This window comes from Ovis aries, chromosome 2 (assembly GCF_016772045.2).
Source record: "Ovis aries strain OAR_USU_Benz2616 breed Rambouillet chromosome 2, ARS-UI_Ramb_v3.0, whole genome shotgun sequence".
Lineage (NCBI taxonomy): Eukaryota > Metazoa > Chordata > Mammalia > Artiodactyla > Bovidae > Ovis > Ovis aries.
In genome coordinates this window covers 76,595,528-76,608,050 of record NC_056055.1, presented here as the reverse complement: position 1 = coordinate 76,608,050, position 12,523 = coordinate 76,595,528, and the positions used below count along the sequence as shown (strand labels likewise).

The following is a 12,523-nucleotide window of genomic DNA, read 5'->3' as shown; positions in this document are numbered from 1 at the left end:
AAAAAATTTTTTATTTTAGAAAGAATGATTTAATATGTAAAATAAATACCACTCTTGCTTGCTACATGTGCTCAGTTGGAAGGATATCAGATGAGTATTTTTATTATCCTACAAATTGTTACTGGTTCTAATAGTTACCTAATATTGAATGAGTATGTTTGGAATTCTGCAGATCATTGCCAAGTAATTTTTGGCTTTGAGTCTACAGGGAAGTGAATTTTAAAAAAACTAATGGAAGGACATAGATTCATATCTAAATTATCCATATGACTGAAATAATTGTACTTTATTTAAAATGAATCAAATATCTACAATATGCTATGCATTATACAGAATGAAGCTATAACATAATAAGCCTTTTAAACTTAGAATACCTTGATCTCTAGCAGAGTATTGGTTCAAATTTGAATAATGCTGAACTTTTTAAAAGCATTTTTAAAATCAGTTTCAGTCAAACAGTTCTGGTGTATAGGCAAGTCAACTTTTTCATCATTTTTCCTTTTATTTTTTATATTATTTATCCATTATGTGTCTACATGCTTATTAACAAATGTCGGTACCCCTTACTATAAAACATTGAGTTGGAAGAAAATATTTTTAAAAATGAAACTTTAAAATGTTTCATCTTTGGGAACACTTAAAAATCATTGCATCATGTATTTGGAAGGTAGTATTAATTATGGACTTTCTTTAGGAAATACTGTCATATTTGTTATAAAACTCTCTATACATTACAATTAACATCGTCTTTGTAATAAAAACACAGGCAGCTCATTTTCTACAATATTCTGTCCTAGACAGAGTGCTTCTGTAACATACGAAGACCATGTATCTATAGAGAGGCTATTTTGTCTATATAAACAAGGTTTCCTTATGATACTGCTTCTAAATTTCTCCAGTAAGGAGAGAAAATCATTTTGCAGTCTGTTTTACCACTAACTGAAAGTATGCTCATGTGTTTGCACGTATACCCTTTCTGTGTTTAGCACCTGGGAATATTTCAGCTATTTATTTCCAAAACTACTTTGCTAACTTACCAGTATGACATTGATAAATGAAAGATTATGGTCACATTTATTCCTGGAAGATGTATCTATCCTACAAAAAATGATCCAGATCTTTGCCAGTTGTGGTAACATCACACTTTGATTGGAAGATGAGAGTTATAGCAGTTCATACCGGCTCAAAGCTTAGTTGAGTGTTGAGCTTTGCTAAACACTTCTATGACAGCAGTAGGTCTCCTTGGGGAACTGATTTGCTACTGGTCTCTAAACTGAAGCCAGTACACATATCCCTCTGCTGCTGCTGCCAAGTCGCTTCAGTCGTGTCTGACTCTGTGCGACCCCATAGATGGCAGCCCACCAGGCTCCGCCGTCCCTGGGATTTTCCAGGCAAGAACACTGGAGTGGGTTGCCATTTCCGTCTCCAATGCATGAAAGTAAAAAGTGAAAGTGAAGTCGCTCAGTCATGTCCAACTCTTTACAACCCCATGGACTGCAGCCCACCAGGCTCCTCCGTCCATGGGATTGTCCAGGCAAGAGTACTGGAGTGGGGTGCCATTGCCTTCTCTCTCTAGTTCCCCTTAATAATAAAACAAAATTGACATAGTTGACTTGCTGGAAATTTCTTAGAGGGGAGGTTAAAGAATCTGTATTCTGGAATTTAGTAACATAAAATTGAGAAAGAATTAGAAGAAAAAAATGCCAAAGATGACGTTGTTTTTTCATTTATCCCTTTCTTTGCCTCTTTAATTATATCTTTGCATTTTCCTTTTCAAATAAACCAATTACCTTTCCGGTGTGATCCAGTTTACATGATAAGCATCAGGTTAGAAGGAAGAGTAAATGATTACTTTTAATGATGATCAGCACAGCTGATGTGATGTTATGATTAATGAGTAAATGAGCAGTGAATGAGGTAAATGAATCTGATTTCAAAACTTAACTATGATAAGATGCTAAGGATGCTAAGATGATAAGAGTTTCTTTTTTTTTATTAAATATAGTGTCTATGTTAAATAACCTTGTGAGTACATTATCATTTAAAGGAAAGGTGAAAAAAAAAAACCAAATAAATACTGTGTTCTTCACCTACATCTTTACCAATGAGCAGAGATTGTGTGACTTTGTCTGTCAGTATAAGGGCCTTTATCACTCCATTGAACAAAGATGGATACACAGTCTGTGTATTATGTACTTATGTATTTTGGATGCATAAGTAGATGGTATGTGGACCTGGAGTCTTGAAGTGGAAAATGTTAAGTGAATATCTAAATAGTGCTGCTGATAACTTTTCATTAAGGATGCATGAGTCTGACATAAGGAATGGTAAGAATGGCTCCACTGATTCTATCTGAGAGAGATTCAGGACCACGGGTACTACCTTTCTAAAGTTTGTGTTCCTAAAGCAGTGTTTACAGTGTCTTATTCCAAAGTGTATGGTCTTACTAAGAATGTCAGTAGTTCAGAGATGTTTCATGGCCCTAACACGGTGAATGTAGGGGATTGTTTGTTTTGGTCATTATACCCCATGACTGTATATTAAATAATGTGAACAGTAATGAGACCACACAACTTTTACAGCTGTAAAACAAGTGTTTATGGCCCAGGTATTAATATATTTTGAAACAGAACAAATGTGAAACTTATTTTACTACTCTACACTGACTAATTCATGTGAAACTTCATCTCAATTGTTATTTAGAAAACAGTTTAAAAGACTAAAATGGACTTCATATCTCGATTGTCTTAAATCAAAAATTATTTCCTATAACATTTAAGTACACTTTCAGTAGTTTCAGTTCGATAGCTATTCTTCTTCCTTGTCCACTTTCTTCATTGGCCTTTGCGCATTCACCACTAAGAATTCCTTATATGTTCTTTTGTCCCAAGGGGAAATGGAAAAGGCAGGATTTGAGGAGTATCTGAAGAGGATTCTTTTTCAAGGTGTAAATTTTCCAATTTCTTCCTCTCTAAACTCTCCACCCTCTGACCTCTGCCTTCTATCCCTATGTTAAAAAGGATAAAAATTTTGCAAATGAGTAAGTGATAATTTTCAGCTTTAGCAATGGTCTAGGCAATTAGACACTCATGTACATTCCTCCTATGAATATGAGGTTTTTTTATGATAATGTGTTGAGATGTATAAAACATTTTAGATATGTAGAATTTTTTTAATCCTTTAATTTTACATATAGGAATTCATCATGATTATGAGTTTTATATGTAGAAATGAATTACATATAAGAATGACATATGTATAGGGATATAACTATAGGAATAATCACTTAAGTGTTTTTATAACATTAAAAAATTGGAAACAACCTCAGTGTTTAACAGTAAATAAAAATATATTTGTATGCTTTATACTATAAAATACTCTTCCATTTAAATATGTATGGGCATAAATATGTTCACAATATATTTTAAGTAAAAAGCAGAGTATAAAATAATTGTACAGTGTATTAATCTCTTTTGTAGAAAGTATAAGAGAGCAGACATAACAAAAATCTTCATTCATCAAAGGGATGACCACAGAAAACATTAGAAACCATTGGAAAAAAGCTTTAAAATACCTTCTTTTAATTTATGTTCTCTAATTTACTTATATTAAGAATGTACAGTCAGAACAATAAAGTCAATTTATTTAAAAAAGCACAAAAAGTGGCAGAAAATAGAAGAGCTCTGTGATAACAATGAGGTTAAAGGATATTCACGAGTGAGGTGAGATCCATTGTATTAGATTCAGTACTCGGTTCATACTCTGAGTCCTGCAGTAGGATGCATGAGTCTGTAATTTGGATTTGCTGTATTTTGCAACCTTAAGGCCTGGTATGGATCCATTATTCTCCCACTGTGTCACAGTAGTGCTTTGCTGTGTCAGTGTACAATATATGAGATGAAGTGTGTATTTTTCAGTTAATTTACCAAGCTCTAAGCAAATGTAATCAAATGAAAGCAGGGTTTTCATGTTTATTACAGTATTAGCCAGCTTAAGTACTGAAAATGTACAGCCAAAGATTAGAGGGTATAGTAACTTGGGAAGCCCTCTATCAGTTCTAAGTATGTATTGGACACTTACTATGTGCTTGGTGTGACTAGGAGTTAATGAGACTTCAGAGTTGACCAGATCACAGATGCTTTTCTCAGGATTCAGTTAACGTACAGAGAGAGAAATATATATGTATAAAAGAGCTGTAATAAATGATAGACTGCTTAAACTCATAGAGGAGATATAGAAGGTATGATAAGAAAGTTTAAAGGATAGTGAATCTTATCCACGTGGGAGGATCAAAGAAGACGTCAAGATATTTTATTAGAGATTGAAAAATGGATAAATTCTATAAGTTTTTAAATGGACGAGAAGGCATTTTACGCAAGGGAATAGCTTGTACCAAGGCATCAAGGCAGGATTTTAGGTTCTTGCTGGGCAATGGTGGAAACATATTTGGAAAAATAGGTTGGCAACAGCTCTAAAAATTCTTAAAGGCCAACAAAAATTCTGGTTTATTTGCTAACAGGAAGTTGTTAAAGCTTGTTTGTTTAGTTATTTTGAGTGGAAAAAGGGCTTTAGTCATAGATGTATTTAAAACTCAAATAAAAAGAATGAAAAGGAAAAGAAGGATCAGCTGTGATGTGAGATATTGATTTCCAAGAAGACAAAAGGCTGAGGCTTCAGGGCTGGGTGTTGGTGGGAATGGGAGTGCCGCAAACACATATGGAAACTTAGAAAGAGAAATAGGACTGGGAACACAGATGACATGGTGTGTTTTCGACATAATGGAGATGTTGCTAGATAATCTTTCCAACATCAGAAATAAGGACCACCTGGCGTTGAGGAAAAGTGGGGGATACTTTTTCATGAAATCAAGTCTCTTCCTGTCTTTTCTTCCTTTCCTTTCTCCCTCTCCCCTTCCTTTCTGTTGTATACGTATCAATCTTTAGTTACCTTAAATATTGATAGTCGTATAGAGGCATAGACATCTCTATCTGGTGGGAGGATACTGTAGTAGCCATCTTAGTGGTCAGGGATTGGGAGTTGAAACCTTAATAAATTAATGGTCTAGACATGCATAGAATATATTGTTGAGATGCCTAGAAAAGGAAGAGAGGGAATGGGTGTCAAGAATTTTCTTGTCTTTTGCCATTGTGAACAAATTAAATGTATATGTAGAGCAGTACAAAAGCATTCTACCATACTACACTTGGAGCTTGTGTGATTTATTTATGAATTTTGTGGCTTTAATGTTTGTCTTTTGCCCAGGCTTCATACTGAATCTATTCCTGATTTCAACTGGCTACTCAGTTCAGTTCAGTCGCTCAGTCGTGTCCAACTCTTTGCAACCCCATGAACCACAGCATGCCAGGCCTCCCTGTCCATCACCAATTCCTGAAGTTTACCCAAACCCATATCCATTGAGTCAGTGATGCCATCCAACCATCTCGTCCTCTGTCATCCCCTTCTCTTCCTGCCCTCAATCTTTCCCAGCATCAGGGTCTTTTCAAATGAGTCAGCTCTTCACATCAGGTGACCAAAGTATTGGAGAGTCAGCTTCAACATCAGTCCTTCCAATGAACACCCAGGACTGATCTCCTTTAGGATGGACTGGTTGGATCTCCTTGCAGTCCAAGGGACTCTCAAGAGTCTTCTCCAACACTACAGTTCAAAAGCATCAATTCTTTGGCGCTCAGCTTTCTTTATAGTTCAACTCTCACATCCATATGTGACTATTGGAAAAACCATAGCCTTGACTAGACAGACCTTTGTTGGCAAAGTAATGTCTTGGCTTTTTAATATGCTGTCTAGGTTGATCATAACTTTCCTTCCAAGAAGTAAGTGTCTTTTAATTTCATGGCTGCATCACCATCTGCAGTGATTTTGGAGCCCAGAAAAATAAAGTCAGCCACTGTTTCCCCATCTATTTGCCATGAAGTGATGGGACCAGATGCCATGATCTTAGTTTTCTGAATGTTGAACTTTAAGCCAACTTTTTCACTCTCCTCTTTCACTTTCATCAAGAGGCTCTTTAATTCTTCTTCACTTTCTGCCATAAGAGTGGTGTCATCTGCACTTCTGAGGTTATTGATATTTCTCCCAGCAGTCTTGATTCCAGCTTGTGCTTCCTGCAGCCCAGCATTTCTCATGATGTACTCTGGCTACTGGAAACGAGGAAAAAGAACATCCATAGACTTTCTGAGTGAACTTTCTCACTTACCAGGTGAAAAATAATTGCTGTAGTAAAGTACAAAGTACTCACTAAACCCTTGAGAAAACAGCCAATATACTTCTTCTGGTTAACTAAAACGGACTTTATTTGAAAATATGCAATAAATTGAGTTATACCATATTGTCTGTGTAGCATCTTTGTGACTTTCCATCTTCTAATTTGGCACAGTAAAAATATCAGGACTTCACAATTAGATCAAAAGTACATGACTCACTATAAACCTCAGTGGGCCTTCCTTCCTTTCTTTTTCCTGTTTTCTCCCTGCCTCTTTCTTTCTTTCTAAATGTATGTAGTACTCTAAAGCTTTCTGTTATTCTATAAAGTAAGACTGATGGTATAGTCTTGCAGGACTCTGGAAAACCTTGCATATAAGATATGTAAAATATTCAGTCCAGTGCTTGGAGTTTTTTAGAATCTTGGCACAAGACACCAGGCTGAATGGTTTCTAGAGCGGGTGATCTTCTACATAAACCAGGACTTCTGGGAACATCTGTTCTATCACATGGAATATGAACTGGGTCACGTGTGACATCCCTGGCCAGGGTGGACCTTCAAAGACTGTTTTTGAGCCATCTGTGAGATTTTCTTTTTAATACAACTCCACTATATTTTAGCTTTTAAATATGATTTTAGGAGCATTATAATCAAAATGGGGTAAAGAAATAACTACTCTTCAGTGAACTCTAAGCACTGGACCAAATGTTTTATACATCTTATGTGCAATTTCTTCCATAATCCTATAAGATTATACCATTGCTCTTATTTTATAGAATAATAGAAAACTTTATAGTAATACATATATTTAGAAAGAAAAAAATGAAAGTGAAAGTCAGTCGTGTCCAGCTCTTTGTGACCCCATGGACTATACAGTCCATTTGATTCTCCAGGCAAGAAAACTGGTGTGGGTAGAGTCTATCCCTTCTCCAGGGGATCTTCCCAACCCAGGGATAGAACCCAGGTCTCCTGCATTTCATTGATGACTCAAAAATATTCTCTGAAGTCCATCCTGGCCGTGGATGTCAGAGGTGACCCTGTTCAGATTCCTTTTGATAAAATAGATGTTCCCAGAGGTCCTGCTTTATGTAGAAGAACATTTGCTATAGAAACCAGTTGAGCCTGGTGTCTTGTGCCAGGATTCTGGCTCTCTAAGGAGTTACACATCAACTCTGGGACCTCCCCTCTCTTCCCTTGTCATGAGCCTGTGCAATTGTACTGCTATATTGGCCGTATTTCCCATCTACTCCAATGAGTCACAACAGAAAATCCATCATCCTCACAGACTTCGGCCATTTTGTGTGTTTGGGTCAGTGATGGTAGAGTGTATTATGGCTGGACAGGAATGTAAACCCTATGAGACTGGTTCTTCTCCGCTTAAACCTTCAGACCTGGCCATGGCTCTTAACATCATCCCAGATTCACCTCCTGTGCTTTGCATTTCTCACTCACGTCTGGATCTCCCTTCCTGAGCTTCCTTTCAGAGCCCTCAGCCTTATTCTTCCAGAGAAAGAAAGAACAGAGATGAGGTCAGCTGACAGTCTCATAAATCCAATAGACAACTTTTAGGGAGGAAGTGGATTCCTAGAGATAGGACTGCCTATTTATTTTTACTAAGCATTTCCTCATCCTCTCCCTCAGTATCATTTAATGACATTATTAACCTTCCCCTTTCAAGATTTTAAGTACATTATTATGACAAATGTGCCTTTAAAAACAAAACTTTTTAAGAAAATGTTAATCAGCTGAAAGAAACAAAGCCAGTTAGTTACATGCTGTTAGTTTTGTTTCCCATGTGACAGACATATTTCTTTGATGTCTGCAGAAGTGGCTTATTCATTAGAATTAAATTAGACAAATGGCACCATTGGCTCATGTCTTCATTTTTGTAGCACGTGGCCCTTTGCAAGGGCCTGCTTTAGAGATGATTCTCAGTTTGCCAATCAAGTTACCACAAATCTGAGTCATTTTTTTAACCTTTAAGAATTTTTCATAAATCCTTTCCTTCCATGGATGTTGCTAGCGGATTTAAATGGTTCTCCTCAGCTAATATCTAGCTCTGTATAACATAACGTACTGAAGGGAGGTTTTGTCCTCAATAGTGCAGTTTGTTTAGGATGGTCAGAGGCAATTTGTTGGTTTTGGTAGGATCTCCTGAATTTAAACACCTTAAGTGTTCTTTGGGCTTATCATCTTGTCTTCAGAAAGCCTAACAACTGTAGACCTGATATAGCATCAAATATTATAATAATTGCATTAAGGGCACCGTGCATTGCTTGTACTATAAAAAGCAATCTAACCTCTTGGAAGAAAAAAATCAGCAGCCTGTGGCTCATCTTGAGCTGTGTAGGAAGTAAAAACCTACTGGAATCCTGGAGCTCCTGTCTGTTCTGTGAATGCATCCCAGGAATGTAGTCTTTGAACAACACGTGGGCATGGCAGACATGTTCTAGAATATCCACCATGCCTCTGTTCTGACTCATATGCATGTTTAGCTTGTCTGTTTTCCATTTAGAAAATAAACTTTCTGGTTCTAACAGTAATTTGACCTCTGCTTGGCATTAGTTTAATAAAAGGTCATACTCCTCACTTGTCAGAACCATCTTGAGCAGACATACACAGTGCTGGCAGCTCTAAGTGGATAGCCATGGCAGTTAGCTACAAAAATGGAAGAGTGCCTCTCTGAATATCAGAAACTGTAAAATTTAACTTCTTTCTCACTATCTTTTACATACTTCCCTGGTGGCTCAGACGGTAAAATGTCTGTCTACAATGTGGGAGACCTGGGTTCAATCCCTGGGTTGGGAAGATCCCCTGGAGAAGGAAATGGCAACCCACTCCAGTACTATTGCCTGGAAAAGCTCATGGACAGAGGAGCCTGGTAGGCTAGAGTCCATGGGGTCGCAAAGAGTCGGACACGACTGAGCGACTTTCCTTTCACTGTCTTTACACTCCTGATATTTCTCTTTTTCTTAAACCAACTACAGCATTTGTGGTGGTATTTCATAGGATAATCATCCGGACTTTCATTGCTCAGACCTGAGGCTGACCTATTGCGTAACTTTGCAGTGGAATTCTTTGTTTTGTTCTTTTACTTGGGTTCTTTTTCTTTCTTCCCACCTTTGGAGCATTTAAGTCTGAGCATGACTTAAATTTGAGTATATCCACGACGAAAGAAGCCAGAAGATGCATTTAGTTTCTTCTATTAAGCAGAGATACAGAGAAGGGGGAGTAGGTGCTTTGTGTTGTCAGATTCCTCCGGGAATAAAGATTTTTACTTGCCTCCAGTGTTTGCTGGAGTTAACTTTACTCTTCTTTCTTTCTCATCTCTTACCTTTTGGCCATCTGCCTAGCATTGACAATGTTACTGTTATAGGCTGACCAACCAACATTATTAGCATCCTAGGATGCTACAGACATGCTTACTGAAAGGACTTACTATATTATCTAGAATCTTAACTTTGTATCATAGAGTAATGGTTTTTATCCATTCTGTGGTTTGGATTTGGTGGACAAATGTAGAAAAATTGACATCAGATCCCATTAAAAAGTGATGATTTTCTTGTCTGTGAAAACTAATATTTCTATATTTAGAAAAAAATTGAAATAAAAATTATGTGTGCAAATGCTTGATATGCCTTTTTAAAAACACCATGTTTTCAACTTCATTTCTTGTGTTTGTTTTTAAAGAGTAAATTTAAGGGCTGTTTTTTTGAAGAATGCTGAGTCACTACAGTGGTAGGTAGTGGGATATAGGAAATCAGTCCCAGATTTGAAATACTCTGTTCCCGCCCCCCCCCCCCAAATGTTCACAACTTGTTAGGTTAACTCTACTGACTTCATCTTTTGAAATGAAATTCTTACAGCATCTACTTAGTACCTTGTAATGACCTATATGGGAAAAGAATGTAAAAAAGAGTAGTTATATGTATATGTATAACTGAATCACATTGCTATACCCCTAAAACTAGTACAACATTATAAATCAACTATGCTCCAATAAAAATTTAAAAAAATTATCAGTTAAATTTAAAAGTAAGTAAAATGCTTACAGTAGCATCCAGTGATTATATCTTTGGTAGATTCTTAAGCTTGTCAGTGTTTGCCTGAGAACTGTAAGGTATGACCAGAAAATGAAAAACACATCTGAACATTCTTTTTGAGAAGATGGTAACTTGCCTCCTTTGCTTTCCATTTAGAAATAAGACTTATAAGTTTTATAGTAATTTGGCTCAGTATCTAGGAAGCACTTTGCTGAATAGTTTGTTGTTGTTATTTAGTCGCTAATATCTGACTCTTGCGAGCCAATGGACTGTAGCCCTCCAGGCTCCTCTGTCCATGGGGGTTCTCCAGGCAAGAATACTGGAGTGGGTTGCCATTTCCCTCTCCAGAGGATCTTCCTGATCCAGGGATCGAACCCACATCTCCTGCACTGGCAGGCAGAGTATTACCTCTTTGCAGATTTTCATAATCTCCAAATTAGAATACAAACTAGGATACTATCCCTTTAAAAAAAATCCCAGTGCAGGAAAAATGGCATTCTACCTTCTTTTTTCATTCAGTTTCTGATTAGTATAATATATACAACATTGTATACAACAACCCTCTGCCCAGTCCATACATTCTTGCAAGAAATTTCAACTTAAATGGGAGACTGGGTTATTAAAATTGGTTTTCCAATTTTTAAGTTATGGAGTTTGAAAAATAAAGTACCTGAAAATGATACTGTTTTATCACTTAATATAGCAATGCAGTATGTTTTTTTCAGGGAAAACTCCCTAGGAATTTCAATTCCATAATTATAATTTCCATATTAGATGCTGACAAGCATGTGGTTATTATCCATTTACATTGTTTGGAACAGCAGAATGAAAACAAAAGTTTAGTATCTTTTTTGTTCGTGACAGACAGTTGACATCAGTATACTGTATTTTTTGTTCCTCTCACTGTTAGTCAGTTTGAAATCACTTTAAACATTACTCGCAGTTCTGGTAATCATCTAGTTTATGTTGCTACCCTGAGATGCTCCTGGATGTGATATCTAGCAGCATTGTCAGAGTTCGCTTTCATTCCTAGGGTTTCTGAACAAATGGGGGCCTGGGTTTCACCAGGGCTACTATCAAGTTGAATTTGCTGATGAAGTGAGGATTCATGTTCCTTTATCAGCATTGCAAATACACTACTCCCCTCACTTCTCCATTCTGTGCCTCATTGTGGAAGTTAATACCTTAAACCCGAAAGGCATCTCTGCAAAATTATTTCACACTTCATATTCTTATAGTTAAGAAAGAGGAAGGTTTTGCATCTTAAAATGATGCACGTGTGCGTGTGTGTGTGTGCGTGCTAGGTTACTTCAGTTGTGTCTGACTCTGTGAACTGTAGCCCAGTGGAGCTGAGAGGGCAGTCTGGCTTCCCTGACTCAGGAAAACCGAGATGAGGGTCAGGACACTCATCGTTGGGCCAGCAGGAGCATCACATGGGAAACACGAAAACAAGGCAGAGAAAATAGTGGTGATGAGCAAATAGTGATGAACTTTGCTCTTTTCTTCTTTCTTAAAATCTAAGGAGAGTTTTCAAAATAAGCATTAGCTATGGTTACTGAAAACCTTATCTCAATGACATATACAGGTGAACTACGGCAAGAGAGAAGAGAAAATTCTTCTTTTCTTTGATCGTAGGGATAAGAAAATAGAAAATAAAATAGTGAGGTTAAATGTTTTTGAGTTAAAAAAAATGTCCAACTATAACATAATTGTAAAAACCCAAGGATGCAAGAAAAATATGAAGAGGAGGAAAAATAATTAGAACACCTTCTCCCCACCCACCATTGTTAATATTTTAGCATATTTTGTGCTGTCTCTTTTGGGGTACGTTTTTCTTCACCTGCTATCCCTCATGTATAATTTTGTGTGGTGCTTTTCTGGCTTACCATCGAATCATAAGTATTTCTCACGGCATATGTTTATAAATATAATGTTTACTATTTGATGATTATGCCTTAGCTGATCTCACTATGGATTCCTATAAATACCCAAATTGACATGTGTGTATTTATAATCTTTGTAAATAAGAGATATGGTGAATATTTTGTCCATGAGCATTTATCTACATTTTATATAATTCTCATTTAATGAATTTCTAAACCTGGAAATATAAGATGGATAACAAGCAGATTTTAAGAAGGAAAGTAAATATTAGGAACATTTAAAGGAGATGGAGGGCATTTCAAAAACCTCCCACTTTTAGCCTTTTGTCCTAAAGTCTTGAAGTGTACATTTTTCTTTACAGAAATTATTTTCCTTG

General features: G+C 36.6%; 1 protein-coding gene across 40 annotated transcripts in view; it reads left to right on the top strand.

Annotated features, from left to right (window-relative positions):
- The window catches only part of PTPRD (protein tyrosine phosphatase receptor type D), a 2,474,579-nt gene that overhangs the window by 2,118,376 nt on the left and 343,680 nt on the right, over positions 1–12,523 (top strand). The window lies entirely within an intron of this gene.